The following is a 27677-nucleotide window of genomic DNA, read 5'->3' as shown; positions in this document are numbered from 1 at the left end:
CCGTTTCCAACAACGGACAAGCCGAGCTAAAACGCGCCCTTGAAAGAGATCAGACAGGCTCGCTGCAGCGCCGCCTTGCGCGCTTTCTCTTCAAGCAGCACACGACGGTTCAGAGCACAACAGGCGAGACCCCCTCGAAAATGATGTTCGAGCGTGAAATGCGAACCCAGCTCACAGCCATCCTCCCCAAGCCAAAGGCAGAGACGTTCCGGGAAGAAAAAGCAATTCCGCGCTGCGGCACGCTTAATGAGGGGCAGCGCGTCCTCGCCCGACAGTTTCTGAAAAAGCCACGCTGGGAGGAAGCTACAATTGTCAGACGCATAGGCCTGCGCTCTTGGCTCGTCAACATACATGGCACAGTAGCACGCCGACATCTCAACCAGCTGCGTAGATTTACGACGCCGTCTGAGAGCTGTCCGCCAGCGGAGAGAACACGTGCACCATTTTCCCACATAGCCTGGCACCTCTTCCCGGAAGAAGAGACTTCGCCCAGGACAGACCCAGGAGACACAGCGAACAACAGCCAGCCTACAAGTGTTTCTCCCCCGAGCGCACAAAGCCAGCGCGCCTCCACGCGTGAGCGCCGACCCCCTGCACGATACCAGGCAACTTTCTAAGGGGGAAGGAAGTGTTGTGTCCCCTTATTGCTTTTGTGTGTGTGCGCCCCCGCGTCCTCCTCCTAACGACAGTTCGCATCCTCCTCCTAACGACCACTCAATCCTCCTCCTAACGACCACTCGCATCCTCCTCCTAACGACCGCTTGCCCTTCGTCGCACGCTGTCGCCAGATGCCCCCCCACGGTGCGCCCCCGCACCCTCCTCCTGTTCTGGGAAGCCACTCCCTCCCGTGGACGCTTCTCCGCGCCCTCCTTTCTTCGGGCGGCCAGTTCGGCTCCTGCCTCGGTCGACGCTGGTCGCACCCTCATCGGCTTTAAATAAACGAAGTCTTAAAGTACCGTGTGCGTCTTTCGCTGCATTCAACACAGCGACCGGACACGACAATTACAAAACGTTAGAAAGAAAGGACATTAAAAACACTGAAATAACATTTGACCAAAACAAAAATGTAACATTATCGTAATATTTCGGTGCTACCTATGGAGGCGAAGCTCGATCGACAGAGGTTGGACGCGAGTGCAGCTAATTTTGTAATTGTGAAGCATATATGGTTTCAAGATGCGACAAGATATATAATGCCTATTATCGTAGTAGCGACGACAAAGTTTTGTTCGTGAATGGGTACCTCTGTCGCAGCAGCAGAGGAATATATGCTGAAACACCGAAGGTACGTTTCCTCCATACCAATAATTTCTGTGTTTTTTGAAGGATTTTTTTTCCCCCTTTGCAAGAATTTTTTACGTTGCAAACATTTTTTTGTACCCTTTTATTAACTAGATGTGTGCTGAAGAAATGCTGGCATCTTTTTTTGGTGCCGGTTAGTCCATCCCTCACGTAATCATGGCTCAGCACAATTATGTGATCGCTAACAAAATCTGCCACCTGAAACAGACCTTCTTTTCGCATGTAACGTGTACCTTTCATGTTACAAATGCTTAACTGGATGTGTATTAAGCCGGTGCTGTCGTCCTTTCTCAGAGCCGGCTAGTCCTGTCATGTAATTGCGTCTCAACACACACACGCACAAGATTTAAGTAATGTAAAACCGGATCCCTTCACTATATGGCGTATCGAACAGTAATATCCCGATAAGTCCTTTTGACGTGTAACACCTAGTGACCATTCTTTATCCTTAAGATTTTCTGTCAAAACATACCGTCTGCGCCAATCTCAGGCAAGCTTTATTACTGGCCTGGTCATTCCGATCTTCACAATTCTTAAGTGATTACCAGAAGTGACTATAATGGAACGAAACAGCATATACTACACTCACTTTGGATTCAGTGAAGCAGCAACAGGCTTTGCGTATACAGCTCCCAAAAAACGTGTTGCCAATCCCGGGCGTTTTCGGTAACATGTCGGGATAAGGTGGTCGACAACCCTGGCAAGGACGTCATGACCTGGGTGACCTCGTCAGGCACCAACGCTCGTACTTTCGAGCTTATACCTGGCCGTTGTTCCAACGACACAGAGGGGGGGGGGGGGGGGGGGGGGAAGCAGGTGTTCGAAGTGCTCCTACAATAAGAGGCAGGTGAAACCCGCTACATAACCTCGGGCGGTCGGCGCGTGCCTCTCGCGTCCTAGAGACAGGGACGCGCGCATCGTGAGCAAGCCAGCTGCCTGCTGATAGTACACACTCGGAGACGCACGACCGACGTAGTCGTAGAAATGGTAGCCAGGGTCAAGGCGCGAAGACCCCGCCGGCAGGAAGGAAGCCTCGCCAAACATCTGGGACCGTCGTCTCCTACTACGGGCTCGCCCAGCAGCAAACCGGAAGTTGCCCGACCGCGCGGCTTCCGGCGCAGGTGCTCGTGTCGTCGTCTGCTCCCGGCGGCGGCACGCAGACGACACGCGCCGCGCGAGCAGACGACGGCTGCTTGCTCGTTTGTTTGTAGTTTTTCGTTTTTCCTGGGCAGAAGATGACACGCTGAGCTGAAAAAGAAAAAAAAAAGTTAAAGAAGAAGCCTAAATGAAACAACATTAAGATGCGCGGCGTCAGGCGCTTAAGAAGGTAAATGATCCCCTGCTCCCGAGATTAGGCGAGATATTAGGCAGGGTGGTAGGTAACATCTGCCGCGGGCGGGCGCGTGGCGCTGTTATGGAAGCGTGACGCGGCCACGCGCATTCCGCACTCATCCATCTCGCGTCTTTGTCGCCCGACAAACGCGAGCACACGCCTGCTGGTATATGCTGTGCGCGCGGAGCATCTTAGTCGCTAAGCGTCGTCCGATATGTGACTGAATATTGTGCCCTCTTGCCGCGTGCTGTCATGTGCAGAATGCATTTGTGCCCTCGATGTTAAATGTGCGAGGTCTGTTAGAAAAGTATCCGACTTTATTTTTTTTTTTTTGCGAACACCTGATGGATATGAAACAAGCGCGCTTACAGCAGCCGACCTTGAACCCTCGTGCGCATGCACGAATTTTTTCCCGCCTGCCGATAGCGTCAGTCGCTGGGAAGCAGCGTTTGAGTGAGGCAGTGCGCAGTGCTCTCGTCGGTTTTTTGTTGCAAGGAAAATGGCGGCGCGAGAGGAGCAGCGCTACTACCTCAAATTTGGCCAGAAACTTGGCGATAGCCAAGTGGAAACCATTCGAAATGTTCAGGCGGCTTTCGGTGATGATGCTATGAGCAGCACACAGATCAAACAGTGGTGCAACTGGTTTAAAGACGGCCGCACATCCGTGGAGAGAGAGCCACGCTCCGGTCGGCCATCAACATGCCGAAATGACCAGGTAATTGCCGAAGTGAACGCTGCGGTGATGCGGGACTGTTGTGTGACTATCCGAGAAATTGCGGAAGAGGTGGACATCAGCAATTTTTCTGCACATTCCATTATCACCGAAGATTTGGCCATGGAGAGAGTTGCGGCGAAGTTCGTGCCGAAGCTGCTGACGGTGGAGAAAAAGCAGCTTCGTGTTGAAGTCTCACAGGAGATGCTGGATTCCACAAACAGTTACCTTGACTTTACCGACGCCGTAATCACTAGTGACGAGTCTTGGGTGTACGGGTACGACCCGGAAACCAAATCCCAGTCGTCACAGAGGACGCATTCCACGTCACCAAGACCAAAGAAGGCCCGCCAAGTGCGCAGCAATGTCAAAGTGATGCTGACTGCTTTTTTGACTCCCTCTGTGTGGCACACTACGAGTACGCACCCCACAGGGTCAAAGAATGACTAAAGAATACTACAGGAATGTCCTCCATCGCCTACGTGGTGCCGTGCGGCGCAAGAGACCGGAATTGAGGTCAACAAAAAATTGGCGCATCCCTCGCGGCATTGCTCCTGCACATTCCTCGCATTTGATTCAGACTTTTATGACGAAAAACCTGACTCCTGTAGATCAACAGGCTCCTTACTCTCCTGATATGTCCCCCTACGACTTCTGGCTGTTTCCTAAAATCAATATGCTATTGAAAGGAGCGCGATTTCAGAAAAGAATGGACATTATGGCTGCAACGACAGCAGAGCTAAATTCCATTCCGAAAAGGGCCTTTTCGGAATACTTCCAACAATGGCAGCACCGCTGGGAGATGTATATGGAGCCCCAAGGAGACTACTTTGAAGGTTATTAGGTTTCTAACGCTCCAGTTATGCCAGTTTTTTTTCTTCGGGCAAAGGTCGGATACTTTTCTAACAGACCTCGTATATATAGAACGATCGACCAGTTGCTCTGAAACATTAATCTGTGTAGCTGCTTAGCCAAGTTGGTGTCTTATGGTGAAAACTTCAGCGTTATATGCAAGGGTGAAGCCGAGAGCATAGAAAAACTAAAGTGTCTTCTCTGTAGTTATAAAAAGAAAGGAATGGGCTTTTCCTGGTGCGATGCGTATATCAGATAAAAAAAAAATTGCGATTTGCTCTCCAGACGTCTGTTTTTCGTGCTTTCCAGGCTCCGACCCCATCACAAAAAGCTGCTCGTGTTACGGGAAGTTTGGTTTGGTTTATTGGAGTTTAACGTCCCAAAGCGACCCAAGGAATGAGGGACGCCGTAGTGGAGGGCTCCGGATAATTTCGACCACCTGGGATTCTTTGACGTGTACTGACGTCGCGTAGCACACGGAACTCCAGCATTTCGCCTCCATCAAAATTCGGCCGCTGCGGCCGGGATCGAACCCGCGTCTTTCGGGTGAGCAGCCGAGCGCCGTAACCACTGAGCCAACACGACGGCTTACGGGAAGTAAGCTGGCAGTTATCGCATTTGTTGTCTGCCTTTCATCTCCGCCGTTGTTTCCAAGCGCTACAGCAATCATCAAGCACTGGAACAGTTATTATAACGGCCTGGTGTCGCACCCCGGACGAATGTCGCAGGAAATGTACGGCAGCGCGCTACAGGCGAATTCTGCTTTTTTTCTTTCACAGCGACATCTGTGGTGGAGGCTTTCTCCTGGTTAATTAAGCGGTGGTGCTATTTGGCGTAGCATGCGTCACAGAAACCTGCCTCGCTCACCTGCAGTCTAAGACGAATGCTGTTCACTTGGGCTGGATAGCGCTATAAGTTCCTGACCTGCGTGATCAAGCGAGGCACTCTTCTGTGAAGTGACATTGTCTTGACTAGGGGTAGAGTTGTTTACTCTATCACTAGGTGGTCCTGTTTAGGCTAATGTTAGTCCGGACTCTACACAAGCAGAGAGTCTAGACAAACACTAATGTAGTCCTTTTTTTCTAGAACGGTGATATCGTATTACGTGGTCATGTGCATTTTCAGTTCACAAACTAATTGAGGGGTTTCGAGGGTGGGGTTGAAAAAATTGTCATGGCAGTTTATTCGCCGCCAGGAAGGCCCACGAGTCTGGGAGTTTTCTTTATGCTTTCGCAATTTACGCACAACTTAATACTACTACGTAATTATTGGTTACAAGTAAAGAAAGGTGCCGATAAGGCTGCACTCTCGGCGGACACCCGAGTGCACCCTTGGGGGAAGGAACGAATAAGGGAGCGAAAAGAGAAAGAGGCAGAGTGACGCGCCCTAGTGGAGGGCTCCGGTTAGCGTCGACCTCCTGGGGTTTCTTACGAACTGACATCGCATAGCACACACGCATATTCTGCATTGTGGCTCCACTGAAATACAGCCGGCGCAGTAAGGATTCGATCCCTCGACCCTCGTGATGAGCAGCCGAACGCCACCACCACTGAACCACCGCGGCGTGTGTTGTTTGTACTTTCCGCCTGGCTTTTTTTTACGCTTTTTCGGTTTTTTCCCCTCTCGACTCCCGCCAGAGCCAAGATGCCAACTTTTAAACGCCTCGACTACTTCCTGGCAACGTCCGAGCCTCAGTTAAACAAATCTATACAATCGCGCAGAATGCGTAACGCGGTCGAGCTCATCGCGGTTTGAACTTCCCAGTTTTCCTTCTCTCCCTCCGCTCTCCCCAATGGGCCAAACCGTTCCTGAGTGTGCTAGCAAACGGTCCTTCCCCACATGGTTCAGCCCCCGAGGCGGCGGTCTCGTGGGAGATTCATGGCGTGACCCGGCGTCCCGGAAGCGTGCTGCGTGACGTCACGAGTCGGTGCGCTTCCGCCCGCACCCCAGCGCCCTCTGGCATCTCCCGCCGCCACCTGTCCCTTGCCTTGCTCGCCTCGTGCCACGGGTCGGCGGCACGCAACGGCCAGCAGTGCCGGCTGGTAGCGGCAGGTGTCACGGCACCGTGCACTTTCCACGCACGCAGGGGTAGACTCTACCAAAGGCGAACGAGACCGTTGCCGTGACATTTTAAGACGATGTTTAGGAGCATTCTGATGTTGAGCCCAAGTTCGCTACCTTGACTTCACAGCAACGTTTACCTGCGGGGGAACCGGACAAATCGAAGGGAGGTCTTCTGGCTCCTTCCAAAATACCTTCAAAACACTGGAGGTCTGTACATATGGTGATGTTTGCAGCTGGAGACTCTTGACCTCACAGCGACGTTTACCGTCAGGGGAACCGGGCAAATCGGAGGGAGGCTTCGAGGATCCTTCCAAAATACTTTCTAAACACTGGAGGTCTGTACATTTGGTGATGTTTGCAGCTGGAGACTCTTCTGGGCAAGCGTTTGAGCGAGCGTTGACAGAGAACAGCTAGGTTAAAGAAGAAATTTGGGCTAGTTGGTGCTTTTCATTAACGGACTGAAACATGGTAACTAGCGCTAAAAAATAGAGGGGTCAAGGAAAAGATATCGACGGGACACACGCTAGACATCAACTATGTCTCGACATGACATAGCGTGTGTCCCGTCGGTATCTTTTCCTTGACCCTTGTGTTTACATAGCCCCAGTCACCAAGTATCAGGACAGCTAGATAACAGAACTGTGCCACAGATGGTCGACGTTAATAATGATCTAAGTTTCGCTGCGGTGGAGCCTTCTCTGGAAGTATTACGCAAGGCTATGCAGTCCCACCTGTGGCTTGCAACAGCCACGTCTCAATCCAACCCCTAAAGCAACGCAGTCACCGCAGAACTCTGCGACTGGTATAGGGCTAGCTGTTTTGATGGGACGAAGCTTTCTCCTCACATCGCAGTCGTCACCATACTATTCAACCGACGGTTTATTCTACGGAAAGGCAAATACCTTTCCCCTACTTCTTATTCTGGGGTCACGTTTCTAGCAGATCTTCAGAGCTTGCTGCTGCATTCTCCCTCCCTTTATACCTACTGTGGTTAACTCACTAAAGTGAAACAACACTTTTGATTCTGCTCCTTACATGCTGGGTCCACACTCATGTCCTTTTGAAGTTCTTCATTTTAGCAGCGGAGTTTCCTAAACTCGCGTTCTAGTTCTTTAGTTCTTTATTCTGTCTGCTATAGCGCTTCATCTGCCATTTTTCTTTCCAGCGCTCGCTAGGCCATTCTACACTCTCTTTCCGAACGAAGCCCAGCTCAATCTGCCAGATTACCTTTGCAGGCTTTCGCAGATTCACGTCAAATCTACAAATGTCTGCCTATCTATCCACTACATATATCCGTGGTGGCTCACCCTGACGCCACGTCTCCCATCCTGATATGATAGAAGGACGTTGGAGTCCACAGCAGGATTATACAAAAAATAAAATTTGCTTTCCACTTAACCTCAATAGAGCTAGCTCAGTTTCTTAAAAAGCTGAGTTAGTCTTTGCAAAAACGTTCCTCTCAGTTCGGCACACGAACCCGGGAGCGCAGTGTGTGTAGGGATTTAAGCAGAACTGATTTGCGTATCTGAGATGTTTTGAGCGATAATGTTTTCAAACCAACAGGTTCTTCAGAAGCATCCTTTCATAAACGGAGTGTGGTTGCGACAGGCGCACAGTTTTGTTAAAAGTAGCTCACCGGGTCTTCTTCTGGTTCTTGCAGTGTGGCTCGTCATTCATCACCAGCGTGTTCCAGATCTCACAAAGGTACGATGAACTCTCGCTTTAACCTTGCCGAGATTTCCAGGGGTGCCAGAGGGCCCCGCTACACGTCTTGGAAGCGAACACCTTGGCCTGCATATTTTTGACAAAGTCTGTACATTCGCTTAGCCTTTTTTTTTTACCCTCTAGCGTTATACCTAGCTAAGTTTACCGTATACGTGTAACCTTAAACCCAGCGTCGGTAATCGATATATGTTGTCGGCGATAGTTGTAAGGATTAGCGATTCCACCCGCTGAAGAAATGGCTTCAGAAGTTGCTCACGGCGATTGCTGAAATATGCGACATCTACGACGCAGTATGAGCGTCTCTATAGGATGTATTCGTAAATGGGTTCAGAATAAAACGTTTAAATCCAAAGCTGCTTCAGGTCCACGCAAATTGATGTTTATATACTTTGTGTTCTGGAGCGTGCGAGAACCAGTCACTGTGCTTCCAAGTGGCCGCTCGTGCTCAGCTGTGCAAGTTAGTCGGCGTGGCTGATGATGATAATGATTCTTAATCTTAATGGCAAAAGGCCAGCTTTGGGTAAAGAGCGTCATGCGCAAGGCATTCTTCGTCTATGCAAGGTGGGGTTAGACGTATTTTCCAAGCATTTCACCCCGGAGAAGCCGAGCACCAGACCAGGTAAAGCTTGTGGCCATTGGAAAACGATAGATACCAGACGGGAAGATGACCGGTGGTCCTCAAGGTTGACGGAGTGGATTCCAAGAGAAGGCAAGCGTAGCAGGGGACGGCAGAAAGTTAGGTGGGCGGATGAGATTAAGAAGTTTGCGGGGGTGGGTGGGCGTAGCTCCCAAAGGATAGGGTTAATTTTCAGAGACTTGGGAGAGGCCTTTGCCCTGCAGTGGGCGTAGTCAGGCTGACGACGATGGGATGCCTGGCGGCACTGGGGATCGAACCCCGTACCTCCTGCATACGAAGCTGATGTTCAAGCGACTATAAGTAGGTCACTGCTGTGGTTGCCGAGGAAACGCTCGATGACGGTGACTACTGAATCACCCTTAACCACTGAGCCAGCATCTCCCAAAATGGCCGCATTCGGCGGCGAGGCGCACCTATACAGGGTGTTTCACTTAATATATTTTTTTAAATAGGTTTTTTGAGTTAACAGAGCTCTTTTTTCGGCATACAATTGCCAGCGGTGTAGTACAACAGAAGAAAGCTAAGACGTGCTAACTAGCTGTCTGGTTAACTAATATTGAATAGTTAACCTTTTTACTATTACAGTTAGGCTCTTTAATTGATGAGACGCGTGTAGCCCAGCGTATAAGTATTATCCATATCAGTTTTTAAAATTTCGAAAACGCGGCTATCGTTGGCGCTGTGGCCCAACAAATTATGGCTGCATCGCGCCAAAATAAACGCGCTTTCGAGGAGCTTGCAGGCAGAGCAACCTCTACAGTGCACATAACTCGTCGAAATAGCCGAAGTTTTTTGGGCCACGGTGCCGAGGGTAACCGCGTTTTCGAAATTTATAAAACTGATATGAATATAATTACGTGGCCTAGACGCGCTAAATCACTACGGAGATTAATAGCAATACAGTTAAAATGTTAACTATTCAATATTAGTTAACCAGCTAGCTATAGTTGCCATGTCTCATTCTGACGTACTACACCGCTGACAATGCTATGCCGAAAAAAGGGCTCTTCCAAATCAAAATGCCAGTTTTTAAAAATTGTGTAAAGTCTTAGATGAAACACCCTGTATAATTCGCAGCATTAGCTGCACTTCCTCGATGCTCGTCCTGCATACTCCTGGTGATACCAGCAGCGGCTTCTTTCAGCGATTGCACCTGGCGCCTGATGTTCGGTCACCCAGAGTTTATGAGCCTTATTTTGCTCAAAGGCACGTTTACGAATGCTTTAGGCACCACCTGCTCCAGCACATGGTTCTCACGCTGTACGTGCTCATAGCGGCGGAGTTCGTTGAACGGCGTGCAGAAACCGCTACGTCTTGCGTAACTAATCACCGTCTGCGCGCGCCGGGCCTACTGGAGGCCAAGGGAATGCATCGCTGCCTTCTGCTACTACGGTAGGGGGGTTGACAGCGCAACGGTCGCGTCCGCTGCGTCACGTGACAGGGGGCTGGAAGAAGTTACAGAAAGTGAGTCTTCCTCTGCCTGCGTTCCAAAATGACGCCGTCTCGACAAGACATTCATCCTTCTGATTGGCTTCCGATTTACATCTTTAAAATTCAGGTCCAGCTTTCAGGGGTACAAATGTCCATCTTCGCTTAAGGATCTGCCGCCGAAAGCGCTTTAAGGGAACTTCATCCAATTATTGTTCTGACGCGGGTTTTTTTCCCGGCCGCGGAGGTCGAATTTCGATGAAGGCGAAATTCTAGAGGCCCGTGTGCTGTGCGATGCCAGTGCACGTTTAAAGAACCCCAGGTGGTCGAAATTTCCGGAGCCCTCCACTACGCGTCTCTCATAGCCTGAGTCGCTTTGGGACGTTAAACCCTCATAAACCATAAACCTTAGCAAAAATTGATTTTTTAAAATTCTTTTTTGGTATGCTAACGTTTGTCCGGCAGCAATAAAAAAAAGCCAAAAACCTAACTATTTATAGTTGAGAAAACTGAGCAGAAAATTCTTCCCGTCACTCGAGTCAAATTCATGACGTCGACACGGAGATGGACTGGTTGCAGCCGCATTGTAGTTAATGACAGTGTAATATCATCACTAGGATCAGCCCAAGAAGTTCGATGTTGAATGGTACGGCAAAACAGCGCTGACGGACGGGACGAAAGAAGATGAGACAAACACAGCGCATGTGTTTGTCTCATCTTCTTCCGTCCCGTCCGTCAGCGCTGTTTTGCCGTACCATTCAGCATGAACCAACCAGCCCGACTCAGCCCTCTCCTTGAAGTTCGATGTCGGCGCACGTGGTTCGGGTGAAAATCGGCCTCTGCTGGCGACATCTGTATTTCGTTTTCTTCGGTCTTTTTTTAGTTTATAAAAGACCCTTTTTTGGTGAGAGTGGTCTCTTTTTCTGTAGAGCGCTGTCGCTCTAGCCACAGGTAACTTCAGTTTGGTCCTGAGTGTTCCCTTTAAAATTTTATTAACGCAGTAATTGTGTCCTCGGTTAAGCTCGTAGTCCTGTAGGCATTGCAACATACAGGTTACAGTTATTTAGCGCATCATGCTTCTCCGTTGTGTCTATGTGCGAGAAAGTTGGCAGGTAAGTTAGCGTTAACTCCCTGTCTCATCAGCACCTTGGATCGTTTAAACCCAAGTTTGGGAAATCCGAGTCCCAATACCGTTGCCTGTAGCGCCATGCCAAATCGACAAACCAATGTAAGATAAGGTAATTACCTTATCTTTGAGAGAGCACACGCTTACATGTTTAAACATGTAAGCGCGTGCTCTCTCAAAGTTTGCCGGAGGAATAACGCCATCATTACCTTCTGTTATGAATAATTGATAGAATGGTTTGGTTTGGTTTGTGAGGGTTTAACGTCCCAAAGCAACTCAGGCTACGAGGGACGCCGTAGTGAAGGGCTCCGGAAATTTCGACCACCTGGGGTTCTTTAACGTGCACTGACATCGCACAGTACACGGGCCTCTAGAATTTCTCCTCCAAAGAAATTCAACCGCCGCGACCGGGACCGAACCCACGTCTTTCGGGTCAGCAGCCGAGCACCAAACCACTGAGCCACCGCGGCGGGAATTGATAGAATGAATGAGTGCATGAATGAATGAATGAATGAATGAATGAATGAATGAATGAATGAATGAATGCACGGGATTCCCTACATCAGAGTAGGGTTTCAATTAAGTGAGTAAATAATAATTAGCATCCATCTCAAGACAGCCACGTACGTTATTGTAGAAAGCTGCGCAACGAGCACTGAGTAGTTCGCCCTTGTAGGCGTGTAGATGCACTTATTGCGATCACACTTAGCATATGCTGCCTTGATTTGAATGAACGAATGACTGAACGAGGGAACGAACAAACAAATGCCCGTCATTGTACGAAATGAATGATTGAACGAATGTCGCTGCGGCGTGACCCCACTAAAACTCGTGAGAACAGTGCACAGCTGGCCGTCAATCGCACAGCGCGGCCGCTGTTTTATCCTGTCTCGGATTCCCCTGCCCGTCCTTAGCACCGGCCGGAGACGTACGTGGGAACTCGGGAGACAAGGCTGGAACAATGTTTCTTCCCACCGGCACCCACTTTCCCGGCCTCGTCGAGGGAAACAAGATACCCTCCGCCCCCGCGCTAATACGACATCGCGGCGGGCCCCGGCTCCTATTTCCGCAGTCGCCGCTCGTACAAAAACACTCCTACCCCTCAAAGGCCTACCAGCGCGCGGCCCCTGCCTACCCGCCTGCCTAGCCCTGGTGGCGACATCTGCCCGCGCGGCAGTGCGACTAACGGCTTTTCCCTTTCTCACGCGGAATGGCGACGATCTGTGCGCGCCATTCTTTCTTCTGCTTTCCTTTCTCTGTCTCGCTCGGAGGTTCGTTCGCTGGTTGCGTCGTGAATAGTGTACCGCAGGAGCGGCGAAATACGCCACCCGTGGGAAGGTAGCGAAGCTCAAGCTCGAGACTTCCGCACGCTCGCATAGTTGGCACTGGCGGCCTGTCGACCATGTGTGTTGCACTGCGCCCTAGTCGTTCTCACGCTGCAGCGCAAAGCTGTGCATCATTCCGAGCAGTGCATCCTTCCAAGCATCCGTTTCTCAGTGGTGTTTCTCCGGAGTGGTAGGCAGTGCAATATTAAAGGGCAACAACACTTGTCGCTGTGCTATATAGTTGCGCAAGGAGGACAGATCAGGGCGAATTCCTCGACCACAAAATGGGTCCGCTTGATTCCGAGATGCATACGCTGTCACTGCACTCTGTAGCACGCACAGGACATCCGCTGGGTGCTGCTGCAGTGGAACGCTGCTTGCGGCTTACGAGTTATTTGTACGGCAGATGTTGGAAGTGTCCCCTCACATATGAGTAGTGATTTCCGGGTTAACGGGCAATGTGGATAAACTGAGGTTTGTGTAGACAGATATATTGCCACGTATCATTGCAGTGTGTGTTCGTTCACGCTCAAGGCAGCAGGAAAGGGTCGTTATCACTTTTGTTCGTGGCGCGAGAAGCGACCAGACTAATCTCGATTGTTCGCAGCCATGAAAGGCTGCATATAGGTTTTTCCAGATTACCGTAGATGATCTTGACCTGTTATCTGGAAGTTTCCTTGCCGGCTTTAAATTGAGCGATGCCGCGAGCGGCGGACATTCGTAGTTCGACGATCGACAAGCACGCTTGTTGCTTACGCCGCCACCGAGTGATTCAGTTCTTTTGCGGGCGCAAGTCAGCCCAAATAAAGAACTGAATCACTCGGCGTAAGCAACAAGCGTGCTTGTCGATCGTCGAACTACGAATGTCCGCCGCTCGCGGCATCGCTCAATTTAAAGCCGGCAAGGAAACTTCCAGATAACAGGTCAAGATCATCTACGGTAATCTGGAAAAACCTAGATGCAGCCTTTCATGGCTGCGAACAATCGAGATTAGTCTGGTCGCTTCTCGCGCCACGAACAAAAGTGATAACGACCCTTTCCTGCTGCCTTGAGCGTGAACGAACACACACTGCAATGATACGTGGCAATATCATGTTAAAATCCCATATGCGCTACTTTCCCTGAAAACGGAACTTTTATAAGACGGGAAAAAAGTTACGCCAGGCACTTAAGGTCCTTACGTGCTGTGAATGCGTAAGCATCCTTTGACCTAATGGCTTTTACACTAAAGGCCTTAACCGTAAGCGCCCTTACTCTGAAGATACTTACGTTGATGGCCTTCAACCTAAAAGCCTTTTGTCATTGCCAGGGTCATTAATGGCCCTAATCATTATTTAGTAACATCTTTTATAATTCCAATACTACCACTATGACTAACCATCCCTATAACTAACTTCTACTGTCTCGTCTAATATCTTTGTTTCATCGCATATGATCCACCATTATTATTTCATGGTCTACTGCTGACGGCACGCGAGACCATTACGTCATGAGGTTTTGGTACCGCTTTTCTTTGTCAACAACGCCGGGTTTCGTTGCTGATTAACCATATAATGCTTTCGTATTAATAAAAAAATGAAATACTTGCGTTGCCATCACCGGCAGACTTCGAAACTAAGTAAACTGCGTTGACGTCGATACTCCTCTTCTCAACTCCCATCTTTGAGGCTCCAGGAAGTGATCACGGAACCCATAATGCCCTCGATGCCATCATCAACGTCCCGAGCTTGAACTGACTGGACGGAAAAATAATGTTCCATTTCATGCCAAAATTTCTCCGTTATAATGCGTGGTTAGTTGGCGAGCTAACATCGACACAGCAACAACGAGCCAATTTCACTAAAAGCGAAAATTTTGTATGCAGTGATCCTCAGTGTCTATTTAAAACTTTGTGCGAGGATTCGTCATCCATGGCCGGGGCAAAGGGCGCTTACGTAGGGGCCTCGGAACATATCCACGGAGGAAAGAGGTTTTCGTGATTTTTAGCAATTTAGCATTCGATCTTAGCGTTCGTTGAATTCTGATAGTAAAAACAAAAGAGAACTGAAGCAGAAACGCTACTAGAGCAATATCTTTCTACCTTCTTGCGATCAGTGCAGTCACTCTTGTGGTCCAGCCGAGGCAGTTTAGGACATTGTGCGCATAAAGCGAATAAAAGACGCTGCCTGAAACTGCGAATCCAAAGTGATATAATCAGTTTTCAAACATGATGATTCATTCCATGTATCAGCACGATATTTGTAGTATTCAACCATTACTCGTTGCTTTGCCCTTTCTTGTATCCGCCCACGAGGAGTGTTCATTATTGCAAACTTCCATGCTACTCTCTGATTTTTCTTCTTTACATATCCGTGTGCACCAGGGGTGTAGCCAGGAAGGGGGGGTGGCTTATGGTGCTTCAGCCCCCCCCCCCCCCCCCCCCCCCCCGAAATTTTTTCGAACTGTCACGCACCGCTCACCAAAACAACCACAGGTGGCGGAAGTCATTCTGGATTTTGTCACCTGCAATGTCTTTTCCAGACTAGAAAAGACATTTTTGCTCGAACATCGCTAACTCGGGTTGGATTTCGTGCCAACGCCCATGCACCTGGAGACACGTAACGCAGGGAGCCCCATCCCAGCAGCTCAAGCTTTCAAGGGCCTATCGATGGCAAGCGGGCTCGCCGCGGCATCTCGCGGCGGCCGCGGAGTCCACAGAGCCGCGCATTTCAATTCCGGAACTTGATGGGTATAATGTTCTCATAAAGTTCTGACACGAAAGCTGCACTGAGATTACAGAAGTCGTGCTTTAGATTTTCAAATCGGGAACTTCAATTTATTATTCTTACATTTTGCATATTTTGCAGAACTCCTCGTTTATACATGTGCTCGCTGTTACGACTTAAATTTCGGTGCAGTTGCTCGCAATGCATGACCGGTGACAGCTGCTGCTGCGCAGTACACTGGAACGAAGGACAGCGTCATGGAGATTTTTCCCTGGCCGTTGCATATGTGCAAAAATGTAAAGGTTCTTGAACGACAAAGATTCATTAAAATATTTGTCTTCTACTTGCTCATTTCATGACCTTTACGTTTTTCATATCAGAAAGATTCATTAAAATATTTGTCCTCTACTTGCTCATTTCATGACCTTTACGTTTTTCATATCAGCGGCATGCACTGCTTTGCTCGTTTCGGACTGACATAGTTCTAGACTTCGTTTGATATTTTGTTTACTTATAAAATACGCAAAAGCATGGAAGCATTGGTATCAGTTATGTCTGCCCCGATTTTTAAGACATACGAATACATTCTTTTATCTAAAAAAAATACATATTTCACTTTTCTAGACAGTGTGTAGCATTATCTTATACACAATGGCATTGTCAATTGCAGTGCAGCAATTATTCTTGCGTTTTATGCCTCCACAAATTCTATGAGGAGGCCGCGCTGCAACATGAGCCCACCCCTCCGAACAAAATTTCTGGATACGCCACTGGTGTGCGCACCCTTCTCACGCTATACGTGTAAAAACTGCAAATAACATCTGCTGTATGGTATGAACTACTCCAGGGCGCCTTGTTCTCGTCGAATAAAGTTTTCACTTGGGCTTGGAAATTGACTGATCAAACTCATGGCTGAAGAATTAATGTTTCATGATTTATTAATGTCTATTAATTATTAAACTTTTTAAGGATAGTTTACGTGCTCGAATAGCCCGACTTTTGTAACAGCAGAATATCGACTGCACTTTACTCTCAATGAGTAATTTAAAACCGTAACAATGAGGACGTCATGATATGGATGACTAGGATTGATACGAGATTCGTGAATTAAGGAATCTACTTCTGTCTTTCTTTTACCTTGTTACCGTGCAATACCATACCATACCATACAGCAACATACAGCAAAATGCCATTCGAAACCATGCCACAGTGTTGTGTTGAATCTGCTTTTTAATTAGTCCTTACAGGCCTTCAAGTTTTATGTCCATTTAAAACGTTCCAAGTTAAATCACATTCGATTCAATTCGTTTGAATTTTTAGAAAATAATGCATTGCTGACGAAGAGCCACGAAGGGGTTCAGTTTCTTGAATATCCTGAACTGCTCAGGCACAGACATCAACTCTTTAGCGCCTTTTCGCTACATCCGTAAAAGGAAGGGACTGTTTAATAATAACCAAAGTTTCATAGTTTCGCTCGCCCAACCTCTTTCGCGTCCATGCAAACTCTAATGATCGTCCATTCGCTTAAAGTCTCGCCATTAAAACTTGAATCATCAACACAATCTTGCTTTGCCGGGAAGGGTACGACGAACAACGACCGGCATTATGAAACGCATCGCTCTTCATTCATGAATCCAAGATTGGAGACGTTCCAGATGCTGCGACATCATTAAGCTTTAAAGCCACAGGGAAGTCTATTTCGGATATGACACGTAGGGGTGTGGCTTGCCACGAGAATTATGAATGAGCTCCCTTCTCGCAATATGTCTCTCACCGCGCCGACTTGAGCTAGGGGCGACGTCAAGGGCGTAATAAGTGTTTCAGTCACTGTCACGGACACGCTTTCTGGCATAGGTCAATGCCCTCCGCTATATGTACAGAACGCCATTAGCATCGGGAGTGGCTTGCCGCCCCTTTTTTACAGCTGTTGCCCGGACGCCGGCTATTTAATTTGTTCTTAGTTCAACGCTCTTTTCTGAACCGTTCATCTGGGACTTCGTTTCCTTCGAGGAACTTTTTTGAGACATAGAAGGAGAATAGGGAAAAGAGAGAACTTCGCGACCGTATTGGATGGAAGACATTGGCAACCCGAAGAAAAATCTGCAGGCTGAAGTTCTTGCAGCATTTACAATGATTGTACTGTTATTAATAAAAACACCTATTAATAAAAACACCTATTAATAAAAAGCAGCCATATTACATTTCGGAGAGACTAGATAACACGAAAAAGATTAAGAGTTATCAATGCCGCATTAATCTATTTAAGTATTCGTTTTTTTTCCTAACACAATTCTTGACTGGAATAAGCGTCTGAATGATGTGGTTTGTGCTCCTTATTTCGAAAGTGCTGTTGAAATGATAATCTGATGTATTTCTTCCAGGTCCCGTGCGTTTACCAGCGCTGCGCCGATTAATGTTATGTTATCACTCGTACTACTTGTGAATTCATTTAGTCGTCTTTTAGTATGTTGTGTTATCGTTGCTGATATGTTTCCCAATATCTTCTTTGCATGTGTTATTTATTGTCTTTAGCAATATCCCCCTACAATAATGCCTCATGGGCGCTGTAGGTACTTGCAATAAATAAATAAATAAATCGAAAAGGCGAGGAGGAATTGAGGGGGGGGGGGGGGGGGGTTGAAGGACGCGAGGTTTTTAATTTTACGAGGCTGCAGGAAGAAAGACTCTCGGAGCTGTGCATATACAGATCTATTCGTTCCTTCCACGGCGCCAATCATGCTTGCGTAGTCGGGTGAATTCGGCACTTTCGACTTTCCTCATTACCGCGGGTGCGCTTATATCAACCCCCACCCAAAATGTTGTTTCTCATCACAGATGGCGCAAGCTGCAGCGCGCGCCAGCGGGAGTTCGTAACCCGACACGGATAGCGCGCGGTTACTTCAAAGGAGGCCGCCGGCCGTCCTTTCTGTGTGGTCCCGAGAGCGTTGTCCTCGTTTCGCTGATTGCAGCGCCCCCTTGTGCGGGGCGGGACAATTATAAACGACCCATGAAGATTTGTGCTGCGCCTTGCGGCGCCGCAATTGTGTGTCCGTCGTATTTCCAATGAGCCGCGGTGAATTCAGCTGCTTTCAATAACACGATGAGATAACAACGCGTTGCTCAACGCCGGACACAAGAAGATGCATACTTGACAGCGCGCTCGCCGCTCTGACACAACACAGCGCGTTGTTTTCACGTTGTGTCCTTGAATCGGTACCAACTATAGCTCCAGTACACAACGTTGTGAGCTGCTTTGTAAGGCTCTCTGACATGAACACGAAGGCGAAAGTTTGATGTTTGCCCGGCACGTCGGTCCCACTAACGAGCGATACCATGCAGAAGGAGATAGCGTCTTTACTGATGCACCAAGATAAGTTCCACGGGGTCAGGACAACTTTAACCAGAGCTTCCAGGTATTATGAGAAGCTGGGGTGGCAGAGTGAACTAGTTCGCCGAGGAATTGGGGTGGCTTCGAGCAGGGATCCGAGACAGAGACTAAGCGCCGCTTGAATGTGTGGGCAATACCGTGATGCCCGAGTGTTGTCCCTGGTATGAGTGTGTCTTTCAGAGCACGATTGCTTATACCAAAAAGGACGAAAACGAATTTGGATGAAAGTGCAGTCACGCGAAATGAAAAAAATTACGAAATTCGGTATAGAATAATTTGGTCATGGCTGGCACAAAATAGGAACAACAGGAGGCCATTGTTACAGGCGCGTATTCCGCTCTTGAACAGGGTGAGCTCACGGCCTAGTTGGTTATTCATAATAATTTGTGCTTTTACCACTTTTAAAGAACGATTTCTGCCCACTGTTTGTTACGCAGGAAAAAAAGGGCAAGTGAAATAATTTATTCTCGCTGCTTCTTGTAATCTTTCTTCTTTTTTGCGGTCTTGGTCACCTGTCTACTGTATGCTTAACTCTTGAATATTTTTTCTTGCTTGTGGCTTGGCACATGCAGTGATTTTAGGTTTTACCCCAGTGGGCGGTTCCTTGAGGGTATATATGTAGAGGTTGGCGCCTTTCCCAAATAAAGTTGCAGTTCAGCGCTCGTGTGTGTGTTTCCTCGTCTTGTGCCCTTGTGTAGCATGCGCTGTTGAAATTATTATTCTGCTCTGGAGTCAACTCTGCTCAAGCAGTACACGATTCCGGGCCCCTGTGGGTACCACATTGGCAGGTGGAGCGGGGGCAACTCCTCTACCTTTATAAAAATGGTCTATAGACACTCTGTAGACTTCTTATTGACTGTATTGACTCCCTAGAGATATTGTTTTTTGTCTATTCATGGTTTGGTTTGGTTTATGGGGTTTAACGTCCCAAAGCGACTGAGGCTATGAGAGACGCCGTAGCGAAGGGCTCCGGAAATTTCGACCACCTGGGGTTCTTTAACGTGCACTGACATCGCACAGTACACGGGCCTCTAGAATTTCTCCTCCAAAGAAATTCCAGCCGCCACGGCCGGGATCGAACCCGCGTCTTTCGGGTCAGCAGCCGAGCACCATAACCGCTGAGCCACCGCGGCGGCTGTCTATTCATAGTCTGTAGACTGTCTATAGACAAAAGTCTGCTAAAAGTGTATGGCCATAGATCTATAGATTGCCTATACACGGTCTACAGCATTTATATTGCCTATAGACTGCTCACGAGGATTTGTCTATAGACAGTCTAGTCTTTACAGACAGGTCTATAGACAATCTATAGGCTGTCTAAAACTTTGTAAAGGTAATGCGCCACCCCCACTGTGGGGAATAAGTGGGCAAGCCAATATTGGGCTTGCCTCCGTTTATCCTAAATGGGTCCCATGTCGGCGCTGCAAGGGCTAAATGAGCCCACATTCCAACCTCCAACCTTCCTTGGACACCCGTCGGCTTGAGGGGGCAGAATAAACAAGGATGCCCACTCGGCCAATATCGCTGCGGGTCTCATATCGGCTGTGGCGGGGCTGAAAAGTGGGTGCACCAACATTGGGCCCACATTGGTCCTTTGTCGGTACTCGAGGGCAGGTGCAAAACCTCGTCAAGCCCAAATAGGGCTGCCGATGCAGTGCCACAGTCGGCTCTACGTCGGCCGTATAGCGGGACTGAACGCACGGACGTGCCTGCATACTGTCATGTATGCATCTTTCAATTCGCTAGTTTGTGCTATACGTTCCCATTGTTACTGTTTTAGGTTACTTATATTATAGTTCTAAGTATGTTTACACGATTACAAAACTTACATGTTTCTGGTTCTCGCAGCAATGTAAATTGTGCAATATGACCAGGCCATACAGAGGAATAACTGCGCCACCCTACCAGGACATACGGGGTTATCTGCGATTTTTTGAACTTCGTTCTAGTTCGAGACACACACATGGACTATACCAACTACGCCCAACATCGTCGGGGCAATGTGGGCTGTCTCCAATATGGGCTTAGTGTGGGCAGCCCACATTGATTGCCCATATTGTCCTAGTGCTTACTAAAAATTTCAGGGGGGTTGTTGAGATCGGGATGACGTGTGAAAATTCGGGCCCGATGGCGAGCCTCTGAGGACCCTACGGGGAGCAACTGGGGCTCGGGTAGCCCCTAAAATACCCGTAAGGGTCCCTTGTGAAGAACATATAGGCGAGCCTATTTTGATTGCTTACCAATAGAGGAGAAAAATAAACTTTCGTCGGCAGGGACAGTCCACATCTGTTCAAAGTAGGGCCGCCATTTAGCTAGGCGTCTGGTGGCGCGGTGAGCACAAGAGAGTCTGCAAAGGAACGAGAAAGCGACGTAGACTCTAACTTGTTTGTTACCCTTTTCACATTGTCTGTCCAACATTTCCGGACAAAAATTTTGAAAATTGGAAAATCGTAAGGTACTCTTACAGAAATATTGGACGTAATGGTCCATTCTTCTCATATGTAGCAAAGTCTTTCTTTTTAAGAGTTTCCATCGATCGCATCGAACAGTTAAGGCTGCCATAGAAAGCCAATGGGGAACACTGTTGACGATGGCAAGAACGTCAGTAGGAAAAGAATGCAAGACTGCCGCCGGGTGATCTGCGGATATATTAATTGTAACAGTGAAAATGAAAGAATGTATCAGCCTGCCGAAATCTCGAGTCACTAATTATCCAGATTACGCCTAACACATAAGTAAGAATGATGGCACATTGCACCCTATATACGCGAACTGTCTAAAAATGATACTAACCGCTACAAAATGCCCGGGACGTCCAGCCGGTTGCTCATTGTGAACAAAGAAGCCGTAGCGCTCCCGAAACGTCATTTGTGTTTGACCATGGTCAGTGACCAGTGAATCTCATCAAGCCATGATTCCTGACCAGACGGTATGCCGTCGAACCCACGACTACATGAGTGACAGCATATATTATATAAAAAAATTGCGTTCATAAATAGTTTCCGGCTCAAATATGCTTCTGTCCAGAATTGTCCGGTATGGCTAAAGTTAGTGCACACGGTTAGATGCGTGCCTGTACTTCTTAATCGCTCGTCGTTTCCACCGCCCTCTTCACTCGTCCCATCCTGAGAAAGACAGTTACTGCGCCTTATCCTCAGAACCAACCCATGCCACCCCACCCGTTCACCACCTGGCTGTTTCCGTCGGGAACAAGCTTGGCGCGTATTTGCGGAGGGGAATGCTTTAGCTTACTAGAAAGTTTGAAGTTAATGCTTCCGTGTACTGTTAGCCAGCCATTTATGCGCGTGGCAGCCGGCATGGTGATGATGATGACTGGCTACAAAATCTGGCCTAAGGGCTGGAGGGTAGCCGTGTAGGTGGGTACGAATCCAGCCACAGGGCAGCGCCCCTGCATTTCACATTACGTGAGGATGCCTGTTTCCGCGGCAAAGGCGAACAGCGCACTTAGGACGCGGTAAACCCAAATGAGGGACGGATCCTGCGCCTCGAAAAACAGGCGTCTCGGCCCCGGTGTTTCCGCCGCATGTTGGATCACTTTTGCAATAACAAAGCAGGTGCTTCAAAGTAGGTGTGGCTGCTTTTGATTTATATGGGAGCCAAACCCACCACAACTTCTTTCGGTATCTGTCGTGGTTCTTTGTGCGCTAATGTAGTGGTATATGATAGCGGCATGGTAACAATAATACCGTAATCGTTCCGGGAACTGACTGCGCATGTTCTCGATGCACGCGCGCAGCCACCGTCCGACACTGACGCTAGTGGTAGCCGAATGCGGTAACGTGTGCTTAAATATTGCATAATTAGAACGCTTCACAGCACAGCGTTCGCAGTGAATATCGTATGTGCGCATTGGTGGCTATTGTGAGAGCGGTATCATCATCATCATCAAAATGATGATGCCCATTGCAGGACAAAGGCCTCTCCCACAACCCTCCAATTAATGCGGTCCTGTGCCAGCTGCGGCTATACCCTATCCCCGAAAACTTCTTGATCTCATCCGCCCACCTAACTTTCTGCCGCCTCGTGCTACGTTTGCCTTCTCCTGGAATCCACTCCGTTACCCCCTTAAGGACCAGCGGTTATCGCCTTCGCATCACATGCCCTGCCCAAGCCTATTTCTTCGTCTTGATTTCGACCAGGATGTCATTAACCCGTGTTTGTTCCCTCACCCACTCCGGTCTCTTAACGTTACACCTATCATTTTCCTTTCCCTAGCTCGTTGAATTTTCCCTCAAGTTGACCCGTTTTCGTTAGACTCCACGTTTCTGCCTCATAGGTGAATACAGCTGTTATATGCTTTTCTCTTGTGGGATAATCAAAGGGTACCTGCGAAATGCGCTCCTTCCCAGTCTTACTATTCTAATTATTTCACTCTCATGGTCCTGATCTGCAGTTACTACCTGCCCTAAGTATTCGTTTACAACCTCCAGTGCCTTGCTACCTGTCGCAAACTTGTGCTCCCTTTCGAGACTGTTGAACATTACTTTAGTTTTCCACATATGATTTTTTTAGACCCACCGTTCTGCTTTGCATGTCTAGGTCACTGACGATGCTTTGCAATTTGCGCTGAAATATAGCAGGGTACGCTACACTAAAACGCTCGATTATTCGGCGTCAGCTTGAGTCAGTGCTCGTAAATATGAATTAACCTCGCCGTGAGAGAAGGGATAAAAGAGGAAATGAAAAAAGAAATGAGATAAAGAGGTGCCGTAGTGCAGGGCTCCAGAATAATTTCGACAGCCCGTGATTCTTTACCGTACACTGACATCGCACAGCCCATGGGGGCTCTTTGCTTTTCGCGCGGCCGCTGCAGCTGGGATGAATGAGTGAACGTGACTATCAGAAGCGAAATTGAGAGAGCACTTCCCCCAGAGAAAGAGAGAGAGAAGGACTTGGGAATGTGAAGCTGAGTGCTGAGCGAGGGCGGAGTTCCCTGAAGGCATACTCTATGGATGGATGGATGGATGGATGGATGGATGGATGGATGGATGGATGGATGGATGGATGGATGGATGGATGGATGGATGGATGGATGGATGGATGGATGGACGGATGGACGGATGGACGGATGGACGGACGGACGGACGGACGGACGGACGGACGGACGGACGGACGGACGGACGGACGGACGGATAGGAGCGCCCCCTTTGAAACGGGGTGGTGGCTTAGAGCTGTGCACGGGCCGCAAATTTCAGCCCGCGCCCGGCCCGAGCCCTACAGTACTGACGGAGGCCCGGCCCGGCCCGACACTGAAGAAACCTAAGCCCGCCCGGGCCCGGCCCGACACTGAAGAAACCTAAGCCCGCCCGGGCCCGGCCCGAGTTAAGGCCCGGCCCGGGCCCGGCCCGACCTGCAAAACTGAAATTGAAGTTACGATGAAACAGAAAGAGGTAATTTAAGGAAAATCAGTTTATTTCGACGTTTTTAAAATGCTCGGCTCTCATGGTCTATATGCAAACACGGCGCATGTAGAGAGTTATCACTCCAAGTTATGTAAAAACAACAAATCGTCCATTGATGACGGCTTGAGGCAAGTGCGGCGCTCCTGCAGGTTAGTTTCGAACCTTGCAACAGTAGGGCGGCTGGAGCCACGCAGGAGCAATCGCGAAGCCCGGCCGGCCCGTCCGAGACAAATATACCGTGGCCCGAGCCCGGCCCGGGCCCGGGTGAATAGACTTCCGAAAGGCCCGAGCCCGGCCCGCGGGCCGGGCCGGGTACGGGCTTTCGGGCCGGCTCGAGCCCGTGCACAGCTCTATAGTGGCAATTGCCACCGTGCCCTGCCTTTTTCTTTATTTTTGTTAAACTGTGTTGTCAATTCTCATTGAGATTCGCCATCTTCTTTACCTACGGTTTCCTACACTTCTAACCTTATGCCACATCTCTGCTTTTAAGCCACATATCCTCCAATCGCTTTTTGCTAACTTCCACTGCAGATTTATTTTGTATGACCATTGTTATCTTTAAACCCTAGGGCCACAGGAAGAGTGACTGGGCCTGCATCGACATCCGGATAGATACCATCACATTTGAGTAGGAGGACTTCAATTGTTCAGCTCTAGGATCGATGCGCCATCTAGTAGGTATTACAAGAAGCGAGCTCAAGGCAAGGGTAAGGAGGTGTAATAAAAACAAAACAAAACAACACTGGCTACCTGGTCGACCCTGTCGGCAAGGCCCGCGCTTTGCCCGGGCTTTCGAGTTGTGGGCGTGGTCCACATCATCTTTCGTTACTTGGTTACTGCCATGTTTCATCGCACTTCGAACAGCTCGGCGTGGTTATGTGTATATCTGTGATTAAAAAAGGTTTAACTGCAACTGTCATCGTCATAGAAGTTGACTTAGTAAATGTATTAAAGAATAAGAATTTCTGAAATGTAGAAGAGAAGATTTAGACCAAATGCAAGCTTATTCGAAGTCCCGATATTGTTTTTTTGTGGCTCCTAATTCACTTTTAAATATTTACATCTTTGTTCTCATCACGACTAAAAAAAGTGCAACTGAAGCGTTTACTGGCGTTATCAGTTTGCTGTTAGTGCTAAATGAACATATAAAGGCTTTTAACTAGAACTGTTTTAACTACAGATATGAAAAATGAGCTGTCAAGATCTGCGAGTAGATCCCTACAATACTCTATTGGCGATATGCTTCCGTTATTACCAACAGGGATAGAAACGAACGAAAATGCAAATAAATTAATAAACCTCCCTTACGGCGCGGTTCAGGTCTCCATAGAGATGTGAGACAGATACTGCGCCATTTCCTTTCCTCAAAAAGCGGTTCTCAATTTTCAGTTTTAAAAAACGTAAGTGGGTCTGCGTCGATGTATACGTGGTAGCTACGTCCAATACGGATTAGCAATATAGTAAAGTAGCGAAGGGTGGGCTCATTTTGTTTGTTTATTTGTTTGTTCATACTGTCAGCCCAAGGAAGGGCCTTTACAGGAGTGGATAAAAAATACAACAAAGAAAAGTTACCAAAGCTTGCTATATGTCGAACGAGAAACGACAAAGCAATACGACGGCGTTATCTATGAAAGGTGACGCACGGGGTACAAAGACAAAATACATTCCTATTATGCGCATCAGAAACGAAACGGAAGACGCATTCATATCAGAGAAGGTAAGAGCCTCTAAGCCAGCAATTGAGGAAGACATGACAACTGGATTTGGTAGAAAAAAGCTATTCAAATATTTGAGGGTATCTTTCAGTGTAACTGGTGGCTTTATGTATAAACTGCGTTTTTGTCTGGAGCGTTGATGTGATGAAATTGCACAGAATTCGGATAAGTAATGTTAACATGGTTATGAATAATTATAAAAAAAAATTTAAATTTTTATATTTTAGCCCTTAGCTCGAAAGCGGAAAGGTTTGCACGCCTGCATAGTTCAGTGGGAGAGTGCACGCGCTGATATTTATTAAATACGATTCTGGAAACCAGTCATTGAACCCTGTCACATGTATGTTAGTTGCAGTGTGTGGGTCCCATACTACACATGTATCACTGATATGCATGTTCCGCCTAAAGTCTGGAGTATATTTTTTTTTTTTGTGGGGTTTAACGTCCCAAAGCGACTAAGGCTATGAGAGACGCCGTAGTGGAGGGCTCCGGAAATTTCGACCACCTGGGGTTCTTTAACGTGCACTGACATCGCACAGTACACGGGCCTCTAGAATTTCTCCTCCAAAGAAATTCTAGCCGCCGCGGCCGGTATCGAACCAGCGTCTTTCGGGTCAGCAGCCGAGCACCATAGCCACTGAGCCACCGCGGCGGCAAAGTCTGGAGTATCCTAAATATTTATATTCTGTCACTCTTTTTAGTTCGTGTGGACCGATGCTGTATTTGTAACGAAGGGCGCCTTCATAGTCATACAAACTGATTTCACTGGGTTCAGTGACATTTGTCATTAACTGCGCCATCTTAGAATTTTTTGAAAACTATTATATCCGAAGGCAAATCATTAATAAAGGTTAGAAATAAAAGAGACCCGAAAACACTTCCTTGGAGCACTCCAGACAAAACCAGTTGGACCTGGATTTAATTTGATTTATTTGGACATGCTCACGAGCGTGAAGGTTGCGCATCAGCGCATCCTCTTCTGATGCACTGCGTATCCTTGCCGGCCTTTTAGTTATGTTATGTTTCCATCAAGTTTGTGCCACGTAGCGCCTACCTAGGTGCTTAATATATATATATATATATATATATATATATATATATATATATATATATATATATATATATATATATATATATATCCTTTCTGTACGTAACTATGTACAATAAATACCATGAAAGAAAAAAAAAGTGGTTTTGTGGCCGTCGAGTTACGTTCTCTCCTCGCAATCTCAAAGTCCTGGGTTAAATTCCCCGCACCTTCGGAAGGAATTTTATTTTTCTTCGATGCCACGGTGACGTCATCTGGGATTTTTCGCGACCACTTTTACGGTCAGCGACGCCGGGTTTAGTTTCCGATGAGCCATATACCTCTCTCGCATCAAAAATCAACGAGAAGAAGCAAAACAGAATCCATGACGCGTCCGAGGGATTCGTCATACGGTTACAGGATCCGCGCAACAGTGCGAGTCAAAACACGGCTGACTAATGCCGCTCCAGAATTAAATGCGCGGCCTTGAAGGAAACGCTGCCAAGTTGACGACGGCCGAGAGGAATCCCGATGTGAGTGCAAACCCCCCGTAATCGTTTCAAGGCTGGAACAGTGCCCGGACAACAAAGCCTGGCCGCGTCAGAGGGAAGGAAGAAAAGACACTGGCGAGAAGAAAATAAAACTCAAAGAAGGAAGTAAATAGGGGGACACTAGTTTTTAGCTTTACAGTTTTTTTATTTTTGTAACTGTGAAAGGTACTGTTGAGGAAATTCTTCAGGACGCGAAACTGATGGTGTTGGCGTATAGGTGGGAAGTGCGCTATTGTTCGGCTGATTTCACTAGCACACATTATACAGTCAAAGGCCTAGTTCCATCTCCACAAGTATGGTCTGCAACTACCGGCTGATAACAAAGCTATATGCTTTTGATATCGATCGCGTGTCCTGGGCACTT

The sequence above is a fragment of the Amblyomma mixtum genome, chromosome 1 (assembly GCF_055824585.1).
Source record: "Amblyomma mixtum isolate Tamu chromosome 1, ASM5582458v1, whole genome shotgun sequence".
Classification (NCBI taxonomy): Eukaryota; Metazoa; Arthropoda; class Arachnida; order Ixodida; family Ixodidae; genus Amblyomma; species Amblyomma mixtum.
This window is presented reverse-complemented; position numbering follows the sequence as displayed.